This window comes from Siphateles boraxobius, unplaced genomic scaffold, assembly GCF_051911475.1.
Source record: "Siphateles boraxobius isolate OS27281-9 unplaced genomic scaffold, OSU_SipBor_1 13, whole genome shotgun sequence".
Taxonomy (NCBI): Eukaryota; Metazoa; Chordata; class Actinopteri; order Cypriniformes; family Leuciscidae; genus Siphateles; species Siphateles boraxobius.
In genome coordinates, this window is record NW_027508733.1 from 28,249,367 (window position 1) to 28,275,477 (window position 26,111).

General features: G+C 46.5%; 3 protein-coding genes across 3 annotated transcripts in view; 2 read left to right on the plus strand and 1 right to left on the minus strand.

The window, feature by feature from the left end:
- Window positions 1–26,111, plus strand: part of rpl32 (ribosomal protein L32) — a 251,962-nt gene that overhangs the window by 73,045 nt on the left and 152,806 nt on the right. The window lies entirely within an intron of this gene.
- The window catches only part of LOC143736229 (interferon-induced very large GTPase 1-like), a 77,115-nt gene that overhangs the window by 32,890 nt on the left and 18,114 nt on the right, over window positions 1–26,111 (minus strand). The window lies entirely within an intron of this gene.
- Window positions 17,081–26,111, plus strand: part of LOC143736230 (uncharacterized) — a 31,039-nt gene continuing 22,008 nt past the window's right edge. Inside the window, exon 1 of the mRNA XM_077226925.1 lies at window positions 17,081–17,108. The gene's annotated coding sequence lies outside the window, so the exon portion shown is untranslated. The remainder of the gene's footprint in view (window positions 17,109–26,111) is intronic.

Consider the following 26,111-nt stretch of genomic DNA (forward strand, 5'->3'; position numbering starts at 1 on the left):
GAGGGGTTCGCGGCGACGCAGAGGGGTCTGCGGGGGTACGCCGTCGATTCGACGCAGAAGCATAAAACAGGCTTTAGAAAGCTCTCTCTCTCCTGAACAATGCTGTCGGATCCAAATATGGTCATTTCCTTTTTATCACCAACCAATCATGAAAGTAAAAGGGGGGATTTTACTCTAAATGCGCAATCTCATTGGCTGATGCTAAATCTTTAAAGCCCGTTTTCTCAAAATGACTGTTCTCTCATACTTCAAGTATGAAGTAGCACATATATCCAGTTCAGTAGCACATATATACACCAAACTTTCCAGTCTTGTACCTAGTTATATTATGAAGACATTTACAGAGGGATTTGTAAATATATTATTCCTAGCCTGATTTATATAACATTTTATTCCAAAAAACATGGTGAAAATAATTTTTTTTAAGGTTATTGATGGTATATTCTGATATGTGAACACAATGAAAAAATAATTTTGAACCTGGCTTTGTCCAATACTCAGAATTCATTTTTTTAAATATATGCAAAATAGCGCATATTTAATTAGACAATGCCTCATTTGCATATTTAAACATTAAATTACAGAAAACTTGTAATACATTTTTTCTCATCTTAATGTAGGTAATCAACTGGCAAAGTTTTATGGTGATATCTGCTAGTTAAAAAAATACCCTATTCACCTGTAGTGTCTCGCCTTAAATACGTTTTTATTAGCTTATTTGTACTGAGGTCAGCTTTAAGTTTCTGCTAAGAAAAATAGTCAATTATAGTCGAGAAAATAGCAACAAGACAAACTCTGCATTAAAAATAAAAGGTAGTCCACCAACTCATAAAATTCACATCAGTGCTCAAATAAATTTTCAATCCTTGCCAGGAACAACATGAACTGAAACGGCAGAATAACTTCAGGGGTGAAACAACAAACAAACACCAAACTAACTCCAAAAACTACTAAAATTACTATTAATTTTACTATTAAAATTACTATTAATCAATTAAAATAAAAACTTTCCTGTCAGTATAAAAAATTGCACCTAGCCCTTAACACTCTGCATATGTTGATAAGCAGTTTACAGTTCTTAAAAAAAAAAAAATATAATAATGCAAAGAACTTTTTCTAAAAAAATATACTTGCTCAGCCTATAAAACATCTCAGGTTACGTATGTAACCATGCTTCCCTGAGAAGGGGGACGAAATATCATGTCTCCTTTAGTTATGATGTGTACACCCTCTCGTACTCATGGTCGCACCCTTAGACACACTTCAAGGGCTGTCGCCAGCCAATGACATTATTGCATTTGAATCAGGCAATTAAAAAAGCTGGATATAGAGGGTATGCGCGTGACGTCACTGTCAGCTGGAGTGATTGCGGTCACGCTCACTGAGTGGCAAAAAGACACGTTTTCAGCGTGAATGTCGTGAAAAACACAAAAAACACATCTAAAATGGAAAAGAGCTTTGCGAATTGCGATTGACTAAAACTAAATTTGACAAGAAATCTGAGGTATATTTTTACAGACTGCCGAAAGCTACAGAACAGAGAAGCAAAAGGATCACTACAATTCATGGAAACAACTTGACTATAGGCAGAGAAAAGTGTTTTTGCAGTTATCATTGAGCACGTTTACATGCACACCAGTAAGCTGATAACGTCCCGGGTTACGTATGTAACCCTAGTTCCCCGAAGGGACGGACGCTGCGTGAAATCGCAGTGGGAACGCCCTCAGCGTGACGCGTCTGAAGCATGAATGAAATCAGTCAATGGAGAGAATGAGCGTACGGCGAGTGACGTCATCGACCAGGAAGCTATAAATATCCCCTGAGTACACAATACGCCAGCTTAAAAGTTACTGAAGCAGCGACCCAAGGGGATGCCGAGAGTATGGCAGGACACGCAGCGTCCGTCCCTTCGGGGAACTAGGGTTACATACGTAACCCGGGACGTTCCCCTTCAGGGACTACCGCTGCGTGAAATCGCAGTGGGAACGCAATACCCACATCCCCATACGACCAAATCCCCGTCGTGTGTCATTAGGAGACACAAACCGACGAGAGAACCTGAGCCCCGGGAGTGGAGCTAAGATCGAGGGAATAAAATCTAACGAAAGTGTGCGGTGAGGACCAGCCTGCCGCATCACAAACGTCCTGAAGAGAAGCTCCTGAAAGAAGAGCTGTAGAAGCAGCCATACTCCGGGTGGAATGAGCCCTTACAGCCAAAGTGAAGGCTGATGGGCCGAACCATAAGCAAGTGGGATGGCCTCGACCACCCACTTGCTCATCCTTTTTCTAGATGCAGGACACCCTTTCTTAGGTGACCCAAACAGACGAACATTTGTTCCGATCTCCTCCACAGGGCAGCTCTGTGGACGTAAGCATCAAAACCCAAACTGGGCACAGCAAATTAATTTTCTCCTGGTCTGACGTCAGAAAAGGCGGAGGACAGAAAACCTGCAGAACTATAGGTCTAACTGAAACAGTTGGAACCTTAGGAACATAACCTGGTCTCGGAAAGAGAAAGGCCTTAACCAACCAGGAGCAAATTCCAGGCACGAGGGAGCCACCGAAAGTGCTTGAATATCTCCAATTCTTTTTAGAGATGAGATAGCGAGAAGAAGGATAGTCTTTAGAGTAAGAAACTTTTCCGAAACTTCCTCGGTGGGCTCGAAAGGAGCAAGGGAGAGACCTTCTAAGATGACGGCCAGATCCCAAGCTGGTACCCTTGTGCGAACTGCAGGCCTCAGCCTCAAGGTGACACGAAGGAAGCGAGACATAAGCGGGTGTTTCCCGAGGGAACCTCCACTTGAAGGGGTGTGGTAAGCAGCTAAGGCCGCCACATACACCTTCAGTGTGGAGTGGGATAACCCTGTGGAGAGACGGTCCTGCAGGAAATCCAGGACTGTACCAACCGGGCAGTTAACTGGCTCCTGCTGGCGCTCTCCACACCAAGAGGTGAAAAGTTTCCACCTCGCGGCATATAACTTCCTCGTGAGGGAGCTCTGGATCGGAGGATGGTCTCAACGACCTCAGCCGAGAGACCAGAATCTATGAGCTGGGCCCCCTCAGAGGCCAAGCCCACAGCCTCCATAGCTCTAGACGGGGGTGAAGGATCGACCCACTCGCCTGAGAGAGCAGATCTCTCCTGATCGGTATCTCTAGGGGAGAGCCGTTGAGGAGAGACACTAGGTCCGCAAACCATACCCGGGCCGACCAGAACGGGGCTATTAGCAGGAGACTGAGCCCGTCCCGGCGAACCCTCTCCAGAACTCCTGGGAGCAGAGCGATCGGGGGAAAAGCGTACAAGCGTGACCTCGGCCACGGATGTACCATCGCATCCAACCCCAGCGGGGCTGGATGGCTGAGAGAGAACCACAGCGGGCAGTGTGATGTTTCTCGAGAAGCAAATAGGTCTACCTCAGCAAGACCGAAATGTTTCCATAGGAGTTCCACCACCTCGGGGTGAAGACTCCATTCCCCGGGCCTCGGCCCCTGTCTTAACAGGATGTCTGCCCCCTGATTTAAATACCCCGGGAGATAAAAGCTCTCAGAGAAAGAATTTTCCCCTGGGACCATAGAAGGATCTGACGTGCCAGTTTGTAAAGCGGGCGAGAACGCAAACCCCCCTGATGGTTGATATAAGAAACCACCGATGTGTTATCTGTCTGGACAAGAACATGGTGGCCCCTTAGGTCTGGGAGGAAGTGTTTCAGAGCCTGAAACACCGCCAACATCTCTAGGCAGTTTAAGTGCCACAGACGATGATGGTCCTCCCACAGACCCTGAGCGCACCCATGAGAGAGGCATCTGTCATTAGCATAACGCGACGACAAGGAGCTCCTAACACAGGGCCTTGGGACAGAAACCAAGGATCTTTCCACATGATCAGGGCGTGATGACACCGTCGCAAACTCACGATCATGCGAAGCGGATTTCCCCTCGGGGAGAATCCCTTGGTCCTGAGCCACCACTGTAACAGTCTCATGTGCAAGAGGCCAAGAGGTATCACGTTGGACGCAGCTGCCATGAGACCTAGCAGTCTCTGGAACTGTTTTACAGTGGATGACTGGCCTAGCTTGACCTGATCTACTGCAGCGAGAATCAAAGCAATACGAGCAGGTGACAATCGTGCCTGCATCGTCGTTGAATCCCACACTACACCTAGAAAAGTGGTTCTCTGTAATGGAGAAAGAACACTCTTTTTGGCGTTGAGCCTCAGCCCCAGTCACTTGATATGAGCAAGAACGACATCTCGGTGCCGAACCGCCTGTTGTTCCGATTGAGCTAGAATCAAGCAATCGTCTATATAGTACAGAAAGCGGATGCCCTGTAACCTCAGCGGGGCTATAGCAGCATCCGTACACTTCGTGAATGTTCGGGGTGACAGTGCTAGGCCGAACGGAAGAACCCGATATTGGTACGCTTCGCCCCCGAAAGCGAACCTCAGGAACTTCCTGTGTTGAGGGAGGATAGATACATGGAAGTAAACGTCCTTTAGATCTATCATGACAAACCAGTCCTCGGATCTGATTTGAACATCCCCAGTGACAGACACAGTGCCCTGTAACGTACTGGCAGGGAACAGCTGGTCTGGGCACTCCACAACCCTCCTCGGAGGGGGCGAGCGTCCCTCGGGAAATCGCTCGCCGAGTCTCTCTACGCCCTGTGAAGGCAGGGTTAGTAGAGCAGACCACTGAGGGCATCGGAAAAGACAGGGCACCGTGTTCTTGTGCAGTGAACTCAGGTCTTTCACGATAGGGACCACCCTCAGAACCCTGACGTTCAGCACGTCAGGATTCTTTTTTTTCGATGAAGTAGTATCCTAACTCCCTGCTGGGTGGGGGACCCATTCCGCCAGGAACTCTACTAAGGGAACCAGCCTCTCGAGGCTGGCCTCCGGATGAACATCCCGAGTGACAGACACAGCGCCCTGTAACATACTGGCAGGAAACAGCTGGTCTGAGCACTCCACAACCCTCCTTGGAGGGGGCGAGCGTCCCTCGGGAAATCGCTCGCCGAGTCTCTCTACGCCCTGTATAGGCAGGGTTAGTAGAACAGACCCCTGAGGGCATCGAGAAAGACAGGGCACCGTGTTTTTGTGCGGTGAACTCAAGTTTTTCCCGATGGGGACCACCCTCAGAGTCCTGACGTTCAGCCCGTCAGGACTTTTTCGACGCGGCCTTTCTGGCGACAATGACTGTCCTCAGATCAGTCCTGCCCCGAGAAGGCCGCGCCGGAGAGCGCCCCGCCTCGTCCCTCCAGTTTCTCTGCAGGGGGACACGAGACGTGACACTCCGCTTCTGCTGTGCTCTTTTTGAAGACGAACTCGACGAAAGACTTTGCTCTGGTTGAACATTCTGCGTGACAGACACAGTGCCCTGTAACGGCGCACCGGCAGGGAACGACTGGTCTGAACACACTAGAACCCTCCTTAGAGGCGGCGAGCGTCCCTCGGGAAAGCACTCGCCAGACCCTTCTACGCCCTGTTTCGGCAGGGTTAGTAGGACGGGCCCCTGAGGGCGCCGGGAGAGACAGGGCACCCTTAAGGGAGGTGAACGCAAGTCTCTCTCGGCGGGGACCCCCCTCAGATTTCCTTTGAGCAGGTCGGCCTGAAAAGCCTGCATAAAAGTCATCGTATGCAAACATGCAGCCGCCTGCCGAGCCACCGAGTAAGCCTTCCCCACCAGCACAGAGGTATATATATTTATTTATTTATTTATTTTTTGGTGGAAGAGCCGGTGCTTTAAGTGAAGACGATGAAGCAGGAGAGAGATAGCTCGCAAGCGTCTCCTCCGCCTACAGTATCGTCACATAACCAGCAGATTTAGCACCAACAATGTTACCATAAGCATTGGACTGATTTGTGTAAATTCTGCTTGAAACCGGTCTAACCCAGGTCTTTGAAACCTCAGCATGAAGATCTGGGAAGAACGGTAAGCACCGGCTAGAAGGTTGAGGTCGTGCAGACAGAAATCTATCATCTAGATTGCTTTTAATTCTAGAAACCTGTCTATCAGCTGGCCACTCGATACTGTTATTTTTTTTTTTTTTTTTTTAGCTTTTCAACAGCCCGAGATAATACATCCATCAAACCTTCTTCATTTGCAGTATAATGTGATAAACTAGTTTTCTCTGATAATAAACTTTCGACATCCAGCTCCTCAGAACTGGAAAATCTCAATTCAACATCATCATGTGCCTCCACCCGGGCAGAAGTAACCACTGCCGCAGCGCGTGCTTCCAGAGCCGGGTGAGAGGCACTAGATCTCGTCGGAGATAGCTGAGATAGGGCGGAGCCCGTCTCAACGTCACCAGCGAGATCCATCTGCGAGCCCCAAGACAAGCGCCGCCGCTCTGCCTCAACAGAAGCGGGACCCGAGCCTCGGGGAGCTCGCAGCAAATCACTCTCCTCGAAGAGCGATCGCCGCGAGCGCAGAGTTCTCAAGGGAAAACGCTCGCAATGCTGACAATCGACTCCCTCGAGAGCCGACTGGGCATTGCTGCACTCCCAAACAAGCCACACTTAGCTCGTGTGAATCCCCACCCGTGATGTGCCGAGTACAGGGGGGAACACACTTCTTATACTGCTCGCTCATATTGGTTTTTTTATATAAAATATATATAGTGAAAACTCCTGACAAAACAGACAAACACAATCGACAGATTCAGACACACACAGAGCTGCTGAAGTAACTAAAAGCTGGCGTATTGTGTACTCAGGGGATATTTATAGCTTCCTGGTCGATGACGTCACTCGCCGTACGCTCATTCTCTCCATTGACTGATTTCATTCATGCTTCAGACGCGTCACGCTGAGGGCGTTCCCACTGCGATTTCACGCAGCGGTAGTCCCTGAAGGGGAACTCACAAATATCAGCTTATTGAAATAACCAGTTTACTGTTTACATGCAAACCAGTAACCATGACAACATGTTTACATGACTTTATTAATAAATCAGGCCATGACCCCTTGTGACGACAAAACAATCATTTGCGTATCTGCCTTTAAATTTTTCATTTGTTATGTCGGTTGATGTTAAATAAAGCTTGCAATATGTCAGCGGGAAACTTACAGCTCGTATATTATCGTCTCATGCAGTTACAGATGCAGCGTTTTGACTGAACCACTTCTACTTCTGCTGCACGAGATGAGAGGACATTTTTATAATGTTCTGGGTCATGAAAGAGTCTGCATTTGTGATATATTTCCTTCTTCCTTTCCTGCAAAATGCTCACTCTGTATGGATGTGTTTAAATCTGCAATAAGGATGCGTTTCTGTCACATTTCACACATGCACACTTTAATAAGCCTACAGAAAGCAGGTTAATGCGTTTACATACCGAAAGATATATATATATATATATATATATATATATATATATATATATATATATATATAGAGAGAGAGGAACCTGCTCGTGGTATTTTGGACGATCGGTTCCTCCCTTCCCATAAACCACCAGCCCGGACGAGCCTTCCATTCCTTCCTGATCTCCACTCTGAGATCGAGAAGGCATGGAAGAACCCGTTCTCTGCACGTCTTCATCTGCATCAGCGGAATAATTTCGCTGCTGTGGATGGGGCCGCGGAGTACGGGTATGTGTCGATGCCACCAGTGGACGAGACGTTGGCCAACTATCTCGCCTCTGGTCGGTCTTCGTCACTAGGAGCTCCGTCCCTGCCATCCAAGCCGCTTAAGACTACATCACGCTTGAATGGCAGAGCGTACACAGCAGCAGGTCAGGCAGGAGCGGTTCTGCACACCCTCGCGGTCCTTCAGGCCTACCAGGCCGACCTGCTGCGGGACCTCGATCAGGGGGCCGGTCTGTCCCCTGACGCGGTCGCAGAGCTGCGCCGCACCACGGATTTGTCTCTCCGGGCCACCAAACAGTCTGCTGCCTCCATCGGTCGTTCGATGGCGGCTATGGTGGCCACGGAGAGGCATCTGTGGCTCAACCAGACTGACATTGGGGAGAAAGAAAAGACCTTTCTCCTCGATTCGCCGGTTTCGCCTTCCGAGCTTTTCGGACCTTCTGTCGTCACGGTGGTCGATAAGTTCAGGGAGGCGAGGGCGCGCTCTGCGGTGTATAAGAGCTGCATACCGCGGAGGTCCTCGGCCCAGCCCAGGCAGGCGGGAGGGCCTGGTCCGTCGTGGTCTGAGGATCACAGACAGGCCCAGAAGGCCAGTGTCGCTTCCCGCGCGCCCCCTCCTCCTAGCAGAGGGAGCAGGGCGCGCAGGAGGCGTAACTCCCGCGTGAGGCACGATCTCAGGGAGGTGATCCAGAGCAAACGTTCTCAGACCAAACGTTAACCTCCCTGGATCTTGTTTCCTATCCACCATCGCTCCCAGGCTCCTCCTACATCAGGCCTGGGGCGGGGCCCATGATGAGCTCATGAATTCTCTGATGGCCCGCTTCAGCTTGGTTGATAGGAGCGCCTTACCTTTACTTGTGAAACAGTAAAAAAAAAAAAAAAGAAAGAAAAGAAAGAGGGGGTTACTGAGTTTCTGACTCCCGGTGTGCCTCATTCCGCATGCTGCAGGTTTTATGCTGAGTGTAAATGTTCTTTTGCGCAAATAACATTTTTCTCTTCTTTTTCAGAACTCGCCTCCTGTACAGAGCCGGGGACATGTTTGGTAAGCAAGGTTGTGAGTCGAGCTCCCACACACTGTGGTCGCCAGGTTACAGGCCTCGCCAGGCCTTCCGGGTTGTGAGCTTCCACATGTCAGGTTACAGGCCTTACCCGGCCTTCCTGAATGTGAGCTCCCACATACTCTGGTTGTCAGGTTGCAGGCCTCACCCGGCCTCCCTGAATGTGAGCTCCCACATACTGTGGTTGTCAGGTTGCTGGCCTCACCCGGCCTCCCTGAACGTGAGCTCCCACACACTGTGGTTGTCAGGCTGTAGGCCTCACCCGGCCTCCCTGAGTGTGAGCTCCCACATACTGTGGTCACCAGGTTACAGGCCTCACCCGGCCTTCCTGAATATGAGCTCCCACATACTGTGGTCGCCAGGTTACAGGCCTCACCCGGCCTTCCTGGTGATGGGCTTCTACATGTCAGGTCACAGGCCTCACACGGCCTCCCTGAATGTGAGCTCCCAGATACTGTGGCCCGGCACATTCTGTGGCAGGTGACAGGCCCCAGCCGGCCTTCCTGGTTATGGGCTCCCACATACTGTGGTCGCCAGTTTACAGGCCTCATCCGGCCTTCCTGGTTATGAGCTCCCACGCACTGTGGATGAGCTCCCACCTAATGTGGTCGCCAGGTTACAGGCCTCACCTGGCCTTCCTGAATATGGGCTCCCACATACTGTGGTCACCAGGTTACAGGCCTCACCCGGCCTTCCTGAATATGAGCTCCCACATACTGTGGTCGCCAGGTTACAGGCCTCACCGGCCTTCCTGAGTACGACCTACTGTGGTCGCCAGGTTATAGGCCTCTCTGGCCTTCCTGATATGAGCTCCCACCTACTGTGGTCGCCAGGTTACAGGCCTCACCCGGCCTTCCTGAATGTGAGCTCCCACATACTGTGGTCGCCAGGTTACAGGCCTCACCCGGCCTTCCTGGATATAAGCTCCCACATACTGTGGTCGCCAGGTTACAGGCCTCACCCTGCCTTCCTGAGTGTGAGCCCCCATGAGCTTCTACAGGTCAGGTTACAGGCCTCATCCGGCCTTCCTGAATGTGGGTTCCCACACACTGTGGTCACCAGGTTTTTAGGCCTCTTAGGCCTTCCTGGGTGTGAGCTCCCACATGCTGTGGTCGCCAGGTTACAGGCCTCACCAGGCCTTCCTGAATGTGAACTCCCACTCACTGTGGTCGCTAGGGTGTAGTTGTGAGCTTTCACATGTCAGGCCTCATCAGGCCTTCCTGAATGTGAGCTCCCACCCACTATGACTATCAGGTTACAGGCCTCATCTGGCCTTCCTGATCATGGGTAAATTCAGGCCTCAAAACCGGCCTCCTGAATTTAGAGTGATGAAGTACATGCACATTTACTTCATCTATTTTCTTTGTACGCTCCGTACCTTCTAAATAAACCCATACTCATGGTAAGTCACACGACGAAACGTCTTGTGTACTTTCTAAAATCCATTTTTTATGGTAAGGGTCGTGCGCTGTACGCTTCAGTCCCTTCCTATGTGGCTAGACCCCGGTCTTTCACCTTGGGTCCCACACTAGATGCGTCCTGTCATCAAAGTATGCTACGACAGACGCCTTTCTCTAGCTAACTTCCACTTTTGATCCAGGCCTTCCTGGACTCAGAATGGCTAAGTTCATGCACTTTTGTTTCATGTACTTTCTAAAAATCCATATTTATGGCCTTTCTGGAAGTAGCCCCACATGGTGTGGTTGTCAGGTTACAGGCCTCACCAGGCCTTCCTGAAAGTAAGCTCCCACAGGTTGTGGTTGCCAGGTTTCGGGCCTCACCGGCCTTCTTGAGTATGAGCTCCCACCTACTGTGGTCGCCAGGTTACAGGCCTCACCCGGCCTTCAAAGATATGAGCTCCCACATACTGTGGTCGCCAGGTTACAGGCCTCACCCGGCCTTCCTGAATATGAGCTCCCACATACTGTGGTCGCCAGGTTACAGGCCTCACCCGGCCTTCCTGAAGATGAGCTCCCACATACTGTGGTCGCCAGGTTACAGGCCTCACCCGGCCTTCCTGAATATGAGCTCCCACATACTGTGGTCGCCAGGTTACAGGCCTCACCCGGCCTTCCTGAATATGAGCTCCCACATACTGTGGTCGCCAGGTTACAGGCCTCACCCGGCCTTCCTGAGTATGTACTTCCACATGCTGTGGTCGTCAGGTTTCAGGCCTCACCGGCCTTCCTGATATGAGCCCTCATGTACTGGAGCTCCCCACATAGGGGGTTATCAGGTCTTAGGCTTCAGAAGACCTTCCTGGTTTTGATCCCTCTTACTTTCTCAGTGTTCAGAACGAACACTGGGTAGGCCCATGGATTGAGTGGACGTCTTCCGTCGTTTCTTGAGGTTGAGTCACACTCTCCGGGGAATCCCGCCCCGTTTCTGCCAGCTTTGCAGGCCTTCAGTTTTGGATGCCTTTTCCAAGGCAGTTTCCAGAGGCTCTGTCTCGGACAGACAGGCAATGGCCAGACTGTGCGTCTTAGGATAGATCACCAGGCCAGCCTGGTGGCATGTCAGGAGGCATGCTCTCCTGAATAGTGACTGGCTGGGTGTCCCTTGAGTCCCCTAGCCACACTCCCTAGAAGGGACCCCTTCTATTAGGAAGTTGTGGTCCTAAGCCTTTGAGCTGGCCCAGATATACCTCCCGTGAACTATGTTCTGGCAGTTTTCTCGGTTCATTAGCTTGGGCTATGATCGGTAGTGAGTGCTGTCACTGACAGCCCAACGTGACCTAGGGTGAGTGGTTTTAGTGTCCTTTGTATTACTGGTTCTGACAGTTGTCACTGCCATTGGGCATGCACTCCCCTCAGTATGGCGGCGTGGGTATTTCGTTCCCTATAGCGTCGATGACGTATTGTTGAGTTCCCTTCGAAAGGGAACGTCTCAGGTTACAACTGTAACCTATGTTCCCTGAGAACAGGGAACGAGACAATACATCTCCCTGCCATACCTCGGGGCCTGCCTGCAACAGTCCCTTCAGACGATAGGATGTTGTCACGGTCTCAAGGCGCCCTTTTTATACATCCAGGTTGCGTGCTCATCATTCGAGCTGATGAAGCACGGGCTGTCGCCGGTCAACATGATTGCTGTGAGTTGATACTTGATTTCAGACACCTGTCACGCCTGAGGCGTTCCCCATAGCGTCGATGACGTAGTGTCTCGTTCCCTGTTCTCAGGGAACATAGGGTTACAGTTGTAACCTGAGACGTTTTCTACATTTTCTAAACTAAGAATAAGCTAAGCTAGCAGTTACTGTATATTAAATGTAGCTTCATAACACTGAATCTACCACCCTGTGAAATGTAGCAAGCTAAGCTACAGCAATATGGCAAAAGTAGTTTACTACATCTAAAGCTACTTTTTCAAATTTAATTTTTCATATTGAACCAACTTAATTCCAAGTCAATGCTATCTCAGTGATCAATAATATTGTCAATCAAACATATAGGCATGCATAATTTGTCAGTTCAATTGTTTATTCAACAACTGTTCCAAACCAATTTGGCAACAAACAAAAAAACGATATATAACTATATAAAACCATATAACTATAACAAAACCAGGTGTCAAGAGTGTGTGCATCTTTTTCCATTTCTCACGTGTCAGCCCAAGGATTGATATTGGTACGTGATGTCACACCATACAGAGCAGAAGGTGATGGTAATGAACCAAAAAGCTGGTTTGTAGGGCCCTATGAAATCCGTTTTATTTTTTCCCACATTCCAAATTCAGTTTTATTTTGTTTTAATTTTTCTGGACTCCCATTTAAAAAAAAAAAACGGTGTCATATAGAGTGTTTAGTCCCCAGACTTCAACATATTCTAATATTGTGGGGGCAAAATCATATGGTTATTCGGCTATGCCTCGCGTGGAAGATACGCTTGCGAGTTTTCTCTCCCTCGAGGCTGCGTCATCTGTTAAGGCAGCGGCATTACCCACCAAGCCTCTTAGAAATATTTCGGTTTTTGTGGGTAAAGCGTATTCGGCAGCGGGTCAGGCTGCGTCATGTCTGCATACTATGTCTATTATGCAGGCATACCAGGCTGACCTGCTGAGGGAGGTGAGTGAGAGTGAGGAGGTCAGTGCTGACGTGGTTCGCGAACTGCGTCAGGCTGCTGATTTATCCCTGCGCGCAACCAGAGACTCGTCCAAGCTAGTGGGTTGATCTATGGCAGCTCTGGTGGCCGCAGAAAGACATCTGTGGTTAAATCAGACAAATATTAAAGAAAAAGCTTTCCTTTTAGACGCTCCTCCCTCCCCCCTGGGTTTATTTGTCATCGATAAATTCCAGGAGAAGGAAAAGCAAACAACAGCTTTTAAGAAAGGTGTGCACCTCTTTCTACGGTGCCCATTCTTCCTCGGTGCCCTCAGGGGCCCGTTCTGCCAACCCCGCCTTCATGCCGGGGCGCAGACGGTCCCAGCGAGCGATTTCCCGAGGGACGCTCGCTCCCTCTGAGGAGGGTTTCAGAGCGGTTAGACCAGTTGTTCCCTGCCGGTGTGCCGTTACAGGCTGCTGCGTTTGCTGCTCAAGTTACACCAGAGGCCAGTCTCGAGAGACTGGTACCCTTAGTGTCGTCCACCAAGATTCAGAGGGGTTCTGCCTACAGTGGTGGGCCCCGAGCAGGCTCTGGTTATGGAACAAGAGGTGAAAGCACTCCTTCAAAAGGAGGCTATAGAACGGGTTCCTCCTCCCAGTGCGGAGTCAGGCTATTACAGCCGATATTTCATCGTTCCAAAATAGGATGGGGGGTTGCGTCCAATTTTAGACCTGCGCCTATTGAATCGCTCGGTAGGGAAGCCAAAATTCAAGATGCTCACTATCAAGCAGATCGTGTCACAAATCAGATCCGAGGACTGGTCTGTCACGATAGATCTAAGGGACGCGTACTTCCACATTTCCATCCTTCCACAACACAGGAAGTCCCTGAGGTTCGCCTTCGGGGGCGAGGTGTACCAGCACAGGGTTCTTCCGTTTGGCCTAGCTTTAGCTCCCCGCACTTTCACGAAATGCATGGACGCAGCACTAGTGCCCCTGAGGCTTCAGTGTGTTCGTGTCCTCAATTACATCGACGTTATACCTTGCGGCCTGTTGTACATGAGATCGCTACAGTGGTGGCTCAGGACCAAGGGATTCTCCCCGAGGGGAAATCCGCTCCACACGGTCAAAGTCACGCGGCGCTGCCTTCGTGCTCTGGTCATGTGGAAAGAAACTTGGTTCCTATTCAAAGGGCCTGTGTTGGGGGCTCTTTGTCGTCGCGTAACGCTAACGACGGATGCTTCCCTCTCAGGGTGGGGGGCGGTCACAAGTGGTCGTCCAGCCCAAGGGCTGTCGCAGGACCATCATCTATCACGGCTTATAAATTGTCTAGAGATGTTGGCGGTGTACCAGGCTCTGAAACACTTCCTAGCAGACCTGAGAGGTCATCATGTGTTAGTTCAATCAGACAACACGTCGGTGGTCTCTTATATAAATCATCAGGGGGGCCTGCGGTTTCGCCGGCTTTACAAGTTGGCCCGTCAGATCCTCCTATAGTCCCAAGGGAGGTTACTATTTCTGAGAGCAATGTATCTTCCTGGGTATTTGAATGTGGTAGCAGACTCCCTGTCGAGACAGGGGCCGAGGCCGGGGGATTGGAGACTCCATCCCGAGGTGGTGGAGCTCCTTTGGTTGAGTTTCGGTCGCGCCGAGGTGGACCTATTCGCTTCCAAGGAGACCACGCATTGTCATCTGTGGTTTTCCATCAGCCATCCAGCCCCTCTGGGGTTGGACGCTATGGTGCAGCCGTGGCCGAGGTCACGTCTGTTCGCCTTTCCCCCGATTGCTCTGCTACCTGGAGTTCTGGAGAGGGTTCGCCGGGACGGGGTCAGCCTACTATTAGTAGCCCCGTTCTGGCCGGCCCGAGTATGGTTTGCGGACCTGATTTCTCTCCTGGACGGCTCTCCCTTGGAGCTCCCGGTCAGGAGGGATCTACTCTCTCAGGCGGGCAGCATGATATTTCACCCCCGCCCAGTATTGTGGGCTTGGCCTCTGAGGGGGCCCAGCTCATGAACTCTGGTCTCTCAACCGAGGTTGTTGAGACCATTCTTCACTCCAGAGCTCCATCCACGAGGAAGCTTTATGCCTTGAAGTGGAAACTCTTCACTTTTTGGTGTGGAGAGCACCTGCAGGACCCAGTTAACTGCCCAGTGGGTGCAGTGCTGGAATTCCTGCAGGAGCGCTTCTCCACAAGGCTATCCCCCTCCACACTAAAGGTGTATGTGGCGCCACTGGCTGCTTACCACGTCCCTTTCAGTGGATTTTCTCTTGGGAGACACCCGCTTATAACTCGTTTCCTTCGTGGCACACTGAGGCTGAGGCCAGCAGTTCGTACGAGGGTGCCGGCCTGGGATCTGGCCATCGTATTAGAAGGTCTTTCCCTAGCTCCTCTTGAACCGATCGAAGAAGTTGCTGAGAAGTTTCTCACGTTTAAGACTATCTTTCTTCTAGCTATCTCCTCACTAAAGAGAATCAGAGATTTGCAGGCTCTGTCGGTTTCACCCTCGTGCCTGGAATTTCCGCCTGGGATGGTTAAGGCTTTTCTGCATCCTAGACCAGGTTACGTTCCCAAGGTCCCTACTAATGTTGTTAGACCTACAGTTCTGCAGGCCTTTTGTCATCCTCCATTTCTGTCGTCTGACCAGGAGAAACTTAATTTACTCTACCCTGTTAGGGTTTTAGACGCCTATGTCCACAGAACTGCCCTGTGGAGGAAGTCAGAACAACTAGTTGTGTGCTTTGGGCCACCCAAGAAGGGGTGTCCCGCGTCTAAACAGAGAATGAGCAAGTGGGTGGTCGAGGCTATCTCACTTGCCTATGAGTCGGCTGGTCAGCCTTTGGCTGTACGAGCCCACTCTACCAGGAGTATGGCGGCTTCTAAAGCCTTACTGTCAGGAGTTTCCCTCAGTGACGTTTGTGATGCGGCTGGATGGTCTTCACTGCATACTTTCATTAAGTTCTACGACCTAGACTTAAGTTCTACCCCTGGGGCACAGGTGCTCTCGTCCTCTGTGCGCTAGTTCTCACATGGCGGTCACTTGGTCCTATGGCGACGTGGGTATTAGCGTTCCCACAGCGTTTGACGCACCTCGAGTTCCCTTGAAAGGGAACGTCTCGGTTACGTATGTAACCCTAGTTCCCTGATAGGGAACAAGATGCTGCGTCATTCCACCATACTCCCGGCATTCCCGCTAGCGCTTCCTTCAGGCCTATCAGAAGCTGTTGCGCTTGTGTTTATGGGGTGCTTTATAGTTTCCTGGTCGATGACGTCACCCGCCTATGACGTTCCATCTCTCCATTGGGCTGATTCCATACGTGCTTCATGACGCACAACGCAGGGGCGTTCCCACAGCGTTTGACGCAACGTCTCGTTCCCTATCAGGGAACTAGGGTTACATACGTAACCGAGACGTTTTTTTTTTTGATATGACGATAGTTTTTCTCAAATCAAGCTAAAATGCTGCTAAAGTGACTCTCAGAGCGGCTGTGTGTAGATGAAGTTCATCAATCCATTACTGAAAACATCGCAAGCGTCATGGGTGCTTCAGTGTGTGGTAAATGAATCCGCACGTCTGAGCCATTCATTCAAAGAGACACGCAGAACATGCATGATTCCTTTTTAAACAGTCTTTATGCGGTTTAATATTCACAGACACTAGTCTATATCGCGATTTTATTTAAGTTTACTTACCTTCTTTTCATCCAAGATCTGACAAATTACGTGAAATTCCGCGTTATACAGTAAATTTCGTTTTTATGCATGGATATCGCAATTCAGTCCATATTTTCCGTTTTTCGGTAGGCTAATGAAATCATATGGCCCTATAGTTGCCAACCACCGTAAAACAAGAAGAAGTCGTCACCGTCACTAACTGATCCAGCATCAGTGATACTTAGCAGTTGTATTTCCGATTTGAGCTTGAGCTTTAGAAATGCTTGGGAAAATGTAACATTAGCTTGTGTGGACGCTACCGCACTACTTGATCAAAAAAAGAGCTTCGCTACTGAAAAGCTATTTGATTCAGAAAACAGCGACGCTACCACCATGCTACTGAGAAATGTAGTTAAACTAGTAGCGTCACTACTTGTAGCGACGCTACTGCCCAACACTGCCGCCTTCTCTATTTTATTTTATTTTAGTTGTAATTATTCTGCTCATTGTAAAAATAAATTAGTATGTCTAACGTCATGAATGGGAACAATGACAGAGAAAATTTGAATGTTTTTGGGACCGTGGTGGCTAGGAATCACGAGAAGATGAGGAGGATCAGGAAACAGGATATTAAATAGTAGGAACTCAGGAACCACAAAAACATGATTTACTACAAACGAGAACGGACAAAGAATGAGGGAGAACACAGGGTATAAATACGCAGCAAGTCAACTCAGCGGCATGCTTTTTACAAGTTGATTCAGAAAACAGGTGAGACGACACAACAATTTGCTACTCGCCTGCGGCAAGCTGCAAAAGACTGTGAAATTTAATTAGACAGACAATCTGATGCTACTTTTAGCAAATGCACATCAGATTACGTTCATCGGAAATGATTAGAGAAAGGCTTGAGTCTACCGCTTGCTTGCTCAGTAAAACTAGAGTCACCATGTGAGAGAATAGAAGAGCAGATGTTAGTCATGTCGTTGAAACCTGAAACAGGTGCAGTTAAAAGAATTGGACCAAAGAGAGACAGAAAAGAGAAAGGAGATAACGGATACACCAGAAACAGACCTGCAAAGAGAAAATATGAAAAAGTGGATAGGAAATGTTATAGATGTGGACATAAGGACCATTTAGGCAGAGACCAAACATGCCCTGCACGAGGTCAAGTATGTCATAAATGCAATGGAAAATATATTTTTTTCAAACGTGTCACACGAAATATCCAAAACAGAATCGTGTAAATAATGTGGAGGACACTGATTATGCATTTGTTGTCCAGGAGAATACAATGTCAGGGAGGTTGTATTTTCATTATGGGTGGAGTAAAATTAAGACTGTTAATTGACTTTGGTGCCAAGAATAATAGTGGGATGTATTAAGATACCTGGGAGGATCTCAAACAGAATAAAATTAGATGCAAGTTCTACATTTCTGAAACTGAGAGAAAGCTCTACTCATACTCTTCAAACCAACCTCTGGCAGTCAAGGGTGCATTCATATCTGAGATGAACATATCCAACAGAACAGAGCATGCTGAATTCATTATGATACGAGGGAAAGGAGAGCCCCTTTTAGGAAGAGAGACAGCTATTAAGCTGGGAGTGTTAAAAATAGGCGCTGACATCTCTGCCGTGACGGAAATAAAGCAAGCACTGCAACAAAAGTATCCAGAAGTGTTCAGTGGGGTCGGCAAGTTAAACACCAACCAGGTAACCTTACTCATAGACCCAAATGTGAAACCAGTAGCGCAGCCGCTCAAATGCATTTAGTTTAATCTCAGGAGAGCGGTAGAGTGAAAAAATAAAGGAGCTAATGGACATGGACATCATTGAAACTGTCAGAGGTCCCACACCATGGGTGAATTCTGTGGTCATTGTGCCAAAGGCCAACTCAGAGATAGATTGTGTTTGGACATGAGGCAGGCTAACCGTGCCATAGTGAGGGAGCGTTACCCCATCCTTACTGTGGATGAGATTCTCCAAGGCGTCAATGGCTCAACTATATTCAATAAGCTGGATTTAAAATGGGGTTACCGCCAGCTGGAGCTCAGCCCTGAATCAAGAGAGATCACTACATTCTCAGTGCATAATGGCATATATCGTTATAAAAGACTGATCTTTGGTGTATCCTCTGCCAGCTAACAATATCAACACGAGATTGCCTACGCCTTAGCAGGATTTGAGGGTATAGAAATATCTCAGACAATGTCATTGTTTATGCTTGTGACCAAGAAACGCACGATCAGCGTTTGCATGCGCTCATAAAATGGCTAAACGAACGTGGATTGACATTAAACTCTCAGAAGTACCAGCTCAACATGAGCAAACTGATATTCATGGGAATGTTTTGTCTGAGAAAGGAATCGGTTCAACAGAAGAAAGGGTGCGAGCTGTAAGGGAGGCAAGAGAATCAAAGACGGCTTCCGAGGTTAGGAGCTTCCTAGGTCGGGTGGGCTACAGCAGCAGATTCATCCATGAGTTTGCAACATTATCAAAACCACTAAGATGCTTGACAAAAAAGGGGACATGCTTTGAGTTTGGACCAGAACAAAGAGAATCGTTCGAGGCACTAAAAGAAGAATTGGCCAGAGCAAGCACGTTAGCATATTTTGATTAATATGCACCAACCAAAGTGATCGTAGATTCAAGCCCAGTGGGGCTGGGAGCTGTCTTAATTCAGACCCAAAAGGGGAAACGGTGCCAATATGCAATGTGAGTCGCTGTCTAAAAGAGGCCCTGGCTCTCGTGTGGGCATGGGAGAGACTGCATGCTTATATTTATGGATGAGAATTTGAGCTGGTCACTAACCACAAACCACTAGAGGCCATATATAGCCCCTGTTCAAACCCTGTGCACATATAGAACAGTGGGTACTCCGACTACAGCCATACAATTTCAGAGTCACGTACTTACCTGGCAGACAGAACATTGCAGAGCCGCTTTCAAGACTGCCAGGGGGAACATCAAAAACTGAGAGACACATACACAAGTCAGAGGATTATGTCAGGTTTATTTGCAGTGAGTGCAACACCTAATGCTTTGTCCTCCAGAGAGGTAGAAGAGGCCTCTGAGAGCAACCCAGAATTGAAAGAAGTGCGTTTTGCAGTTAACAGCGGACACTTGAGAATTGTAAAGCATGTGCTCCAATAGCCAATGAGCTGTGCTGTATTGGCCATTTGGTCCATAGTGGTACACAGATAGTGGTACCAAAAGCATTACAACCTAGGGCATTGGCTCTGGCCCACAAAGGTCACTTAGGACGTGTGGGCACTAAACAGCACCTCCGGTCCAAAGTGTGGTGGCCAGGTATGGATAAATCTGCAGAGAAGTAGTGCAAGTCATGTCATGGGTGCCAGGTGGTATCCAGGCCAGATGCAACTGATACACTAAGGCCCACACCACTACCAGATGGACCCTGGCAGGATTCGGCCAAAGACCTGTTTGGCCCAGTCTCGACTGTCACTCCATACTTGTTGTGGTGGATTATTATAGTCGCTACTATAAATATGATGTACTGATGTTGACAACATCAGAAAAAAACATAGACAGTCTGGAGTCTATATCTAGTAGACACTGCCTACCTGTTACCTGTAGGTCAAATCAAGCACCTCAGTTCAGATCTTTAAAATCTTCAGTTTAGTGTGTTCTGTGGTAGCAATTGCATTAAACACGTGAAAACTACTCCCAAATGGGCTCGGGCTAATGGGGAGGTGGAACGCCAAAACTCATTGTTAATTAAAATAATCCGAATTGCACAGGCTGAGGGACTTGAATGGAAAAAGAGCTAAGGAAATATGTCACTGTGTATAGAAATATTAACAATCCCACAACAGGAAAAAGCCCAGCTGAATGGCTTTTTAACAGAACGTTTCGAGGAAATGTGACTAATTTTCAGAGGCATGCAAAGATCAGCAAGTATGCGATGGGGATGCAGAACAAAAAACAAAAGCAAAGAGATATGCAGACGATTGTCGTGGGGCACAGTACTCAAATGTACTGTTAAATGGTGGGTTAAATATCAAGTCAGCTTCAAGGATGAACAAAGCTGTTGTTTTTCTTGCCGATGTTCAGATGGTTGATGGTTTGGTTGAACGCGGAATTACGATTAAAGGATTAGTTCACCTCAAAATGAAAATTTCCTAATAATTTACTCACAACAATGCCATCCAAGATATCCATGTCTTTCTTTCCTCACTGGAAGAGAAAATAATTTTTTTGAGGAAAACATTTCTGGATTTTTCTTCGAATAATGGACTTCAATGACAACCACTGTTTTGAAGTCCAAATCAATGCAGTTTCAATGCTGAAAATGCTGTGCACGATCACAGCTGAGGAGGAGAGTCTTGTCTAGCGAAACGATAGGTCATTTTCAAAAAATATATGCTTAAAATATACTTAAATATACTTAAAAAATATACACTTTTTAACTACAATTGTGCTGATCTGCAACGCACTGGGCAATACGTCATCACGTTGAAAGTTCATGTCCATGTCGCAGGCGCCAGCAGAAGTACCGCCCCACTGTTTACAAAGCGACCAATACAATTTGAACTATCCTCCTTTGCACGGTCGAGTGGGGCGGTACTTCCGCTGGCGCTGGCGACATGGACACGACCTTTCAACGTGATGACTTAGTTCCAAGCGCGTTGCAGATCAGCTCAATCCGAATAATTGTAGTTAAAAAGTGTATATATATATAATTATTATAATTATTATTATTTTATATATATATATATTTTTTTTTTTTAAATTTACCTATCATTTCGCGAGATAAGACCCCCCTCTTCAGCTGCGATCATGCACAGTCTATTAAAGCACTTCAAAGACCTTTGAAACTGCATTGATTTGGACTTCAAAACAGTGGTTGTCATTGAAGTCCATTATTCGAAGAAAAATCCAGAAATCTTTTCCTCAAAAAAAATATTTTCTCTTCCACTGAAGAAAGAAAGACATGGATATCTTGGATGGCATTGGGGTGAGTAAATTATTAGGAAATTTTCATTTTGAGGTGAACTAATCCTTTAATGACACGTTTGTGCCAGTACTGCCATTATCGAGTCCATCAAAGAAAACCGTACTTTCGAACTTTCCTCCATTCAAAAGAACAAAACTATCCAAGGCGTTCTTGAAAGATAAGGCAGATTAACAGCACCTATAAAAATGATTCCGCTGGGTCTGAAAAATCCGAATATCAAGCACGTAATGTCTTTTAGACGCTTTACGTACATATTGAATGAGCAACAAGATCCGCTCAATTTAGCTGTGAAACTCACAAACAAAGGCAAAGATTATACAATCTTTATTAGCTCAGATCACATGCGGTGTTTCTAGTGTGAAGAACATGGGCACGTTAGACAAACATGTCCAAATAAACAAACAGATAAGCCATCTAATCCGCAAACAATTGAGCATCACGTTGGACAAAATAATGTTCTTGTTCCTGCTGTTGAAGCAGCATCAAAAGAGTACACTAATATAGGCTTAAGAGACGTAGAGAATCATGATACAGGTGAGGAGATTGTAAATCCGGCAAGTAGTGTAGATAAACCTACTCTGACAATAAATGAAGAGGACAAACAATCATGGAAAGAGCAAACAATTATAGAAGATGATAAAGCAGATGATGCAAGAGAGGAAGCTGAGGAAGAAAAAAACTTTACTCAGATGTCCATTGTGAGCTCAGGATACACTAATTGATTAAGATCCTGATCTTGAGAGTATAGATAGTCTTTCTGATGTAGATGATGCTGGGAAATCAGAGTCTTTTGGCTCTAGATTGTACACCGTAGAGCAAATCAATAACTTTCTAGATGGTACGGGAGCTCGCAAACCACAAATTAAGGCGTTTTTTCCTGATCTGAAGCGATTTTTGGTGTCGTGTAAAATGGCAATGAACAAAGCAACCTTCGAAGAACTAAGCAGACAGAAGCGTTATCGCCTTAAGAAAATAATAACAAAGGTAAAAAACACGGTAAATCGTAATGTAAAGAAGGTTTGAATATTCTTTTCTTTTTTTTAATGGAGAGAAAAGCATTTATAGCCTGTGTTTGGATGCCTTTTTTCTCTTTATTTATAGTCAGCATCATGACATCTTTAAACTTTGGATCTTTGAATGTTAATGGGTGTTGTGGTGCTGAAAAAAGGCGTGCTTTGTTTGATTTTTTTAATTGGAAGAAATCAGGTATAGTTTTTTCTGCAAGAAATACACACAGATTTGAATAATCAGGTGCAATGGCCAAATGAGTTGAAAGGTAAAACTTTTCTTAGCCATGGTTCAAATGTTGGTGCCAGTGTAGCGGTTCTTCAAGTGTATAAATACAAGATAGCAGAGCTAAAGAAATTATACCTGGCAGAATGCATATAATAGAATTTAAGTTATATGAGTTATATATTTCTCTTATTAACATTTATGCTCCTAATGATGGTGTAGAAAGAGTTTATTTAAAAAAAAATAGATTAATAGAATAATAATAATAATAGAATAATCATTTTAACTGTTGATTTTAATTGTACTCTGTATTACACTATGGATTGGAATCATGTTGAACCTAATCACAATTCGTCTAAAACTCTCAAAACTGTTGTTCAGTTTCATAATCTTGTAGACGTTTGGAGAGAATCCTTCCCTAGAGATAAACAATACACATGGTTGAAAATTAATTCTAACTCAGTCTCTGGTGCAAGACTTGATAGGTTTTATGTTCAAAAGAATAATAGAGGAAGTTTTTCAATAGTAAAATTTTGCCAACATCACTTTCTGATCATCATTATATTGCCGTAACTATGACACAGAGCACTTCCCACCAAAATATTTGCCGTTTTAACAATAGATTATTGCAAGATAAGTCTTTTGTACAATTTTTTACTCTGTTTTGGAGGGAGTGGAGAGAGAGAAAGCTACAGTATAAAAATTTAGGTCAGTGGTGGGATACTGGAAAAGTACAGATCCAACTCTTTTGTCATCAATATACAAGAAATTGTATGATGGAACTGAAAGAAAGGGTCTTGTTCTTGGAAGAGCAAATTCTCCAGCTAAGCAGCTCCATAAGTGAGGGTGAAGAGACAGAAACTGCAAAGGTGCTTAAAGAGTATGTGGGGATCTACTCAGGTAGGCATACAACACAGCTGCAGCACATTCACTAAACACTCGGGATCATATGATCTGTTGTAAGGTCACATGACTAATTAGGAAACGATAAAGGTTTGCTGCCTGCAAGGCAGACTGTTTCTGTGTTGATGCTGGACACTGTTGTGTGAGTTGGGCTCCTTTTTTTATGGTAATTTTATAAGCGCGTGTCTACTCTTCACAGAGGACACAGTCTTCTGTCTGGAGATTTAACCTTTATGCGTTCACCCCTGGTGTGACTCGAGCTGCTGGGCTGCACTGCAACGGAACATTCACCTTTTCTCTGCATGTGTTAATGCGCTGTGGGACAGTTGAGCATACTGGAAAAGGACCAGGCCAGCCACTGTTTTCATGTGATTGATAAGCATTTCTTTATTGTTTCCTGTTGTTTGATTTTGTTGTTGTTGTGTGGTTAATTTTGTCATTCATGTGCCACATTCATAGTAGCATTTTTAATCTATTTTACTTGACTAAGGGTTGCCATTTATGCTGTTGGTTCTCCTCCCTAACTATGTTGTCTGTGTAGGTTATCCTTGTAAAAGGCCGGATCCATGCTGATGCTTTGCCCCTTCTCTTCAGGGGACCACACTGGGAGAGACATTGTATTTGTGTGTACTTATAACTACAACACGGTGTGATATTTTGTAGTGGTATCTAAAGATCTTAAGTGTGTAGAGCTTGCTGTGGTGCGTGCTTCGACTGGTGCTGGGTTGCTGTCTCCTGTTTCTGCCTCCCCATGGGCCTCCTGAGCAGGGGTTTTGCATTAGCTGATCCGACCTTCCTAGATTGAGGAAAATCCACAAGTCATTTATTCCAGTATTTTTAAGATCCGTTTTAATAACTTTTCTTCGTTTCTTTGCACTAAAATATATAATAAATTTGGAATACATTTATGTATCTGCCTCTTCTTGACTGTCCCTTTGCGGGGATAAACATATTATTAGCCACACTACATTCCTAGGAAGATTTGTGGTTCCTCCCACCCATTATCAGGGGGTGGCGTAGTCAGACTTGAAATAAGGAATACTGCACGAGTGGTACTACAAGTACAATTTGATTTTTAATGAATTTGTATGAAGAAAGTCGTCATTGTGCATCTATACGGTCAGTTAAACTGCATGGATTCTTCAACGACTTTTTTTTCTTTGGAAAGGAATAATAGAAAGAAAATATAAATCATCTTAAATTGCCAAATGGAAAAGAAATAACGGAAAAGAAAGAAATAATTTCACAAACTATACTTTTTTATGAAGATTTATATACAGCACAACCTTGTGACCTTCAAACAACAAATCAGCTTTAAGATGGACTTCCACATCTTGAAGAATAAGATAAAGCTGAGTTAGACAAAGCCTTGTCATTTCACGAGTTAACTAAGTGGGTCCCACTTCCGGGCTGTACACCTGCGACGAGGGAAATTTTCCCACGCTAGCCCCTCATCTGCCCCATTTCCGCACTTTACATCTGTAGCGTGTGAAATTTTCCCACGGGTCACCCCTCCTGCTTCTGTACTGGACATTTGTAGCGTGGGAAAATTCCCACACACCGCTTAATTTTTCTCATGCTACAGGACTGGACACCTGCTGTACACCTGTTGTGCACCTGTAATGGACGCCTGTCTTGTTCAATGTAAAAATGTTCAAAAATGATGAAAAAACATTCAAAAAAATATATTTTCATCTTTTTAAAGAAAACATACAATAAAGACAGAGTCAGAGGTAAGATCTATGTTTGTTTATTAAAGAAGAGAATTGTACTTTTGTCATTTACATTTGAAGTTGTACTTTTCACAATCACATATAAAAGACATTAAAACAATGTACTATCATTAAAACACATACATACATTTAAAAAATGTTAAAGTCAATAATAAGTAATTTAAAAACATTTTACAGTAAAAGTAAAAAAAGTTAGTTTTTACCTCCACACACACTATTTGTAAAAAATTGTTAAAACGTACTCGGTTACTAACGTAACCTCGGTTCTCTCTAGAGAGGGAACGAGTACTGCGTAATATCTTACGCTATGGGGAAAACCTCTTTTCCACGAGATATTGAAGCCAAAAATTATCCTTTAATTTTGATTAATGTAAAACGCTGTGCGGCAGCGTGCAGACATAGGCAAGACGGCTCGCGCGCCTATTGGCTGCCCTGCGGCAACAGCAGCAAGCCTATCGAGAGAGGCCCTGCGTGACGTGACATCCAATGGGGGTGCTTCGCGCCCATTTCGTCGCGTCCCGCCAGAATAGGCGTGGCCTTGGCCTATAAATACGCTCGACAGGCTGATACAAACTGGTTTTCAACGCTGAAGCGAACCAGCGCTGTTGTATGCACGGCAAGATACGCAGTACTCGTTCCCTCTCTAGAGAGAACCGAGGTTACGTTAGTAACCGAGTACGTTCTCTTACGAGAGTATCTCTCGTACTGCGTAATATCTTACGCTATGGGGAACACAATGTAAGACGCCATGCGTACTGGGATCCGACACCAAAGTCCCAAGGGCAGTAGCCCGGGGCTCATATAGTGCATAATCACCGTAGACTCACAGAGAGTCGGAGAAGAGAGGCTACCAGCATCATTCCCCACGAAATAGCATCCCATAGGAGCTAGTTATGTCAACAGTATATCCCGCAGACAGGGTGAA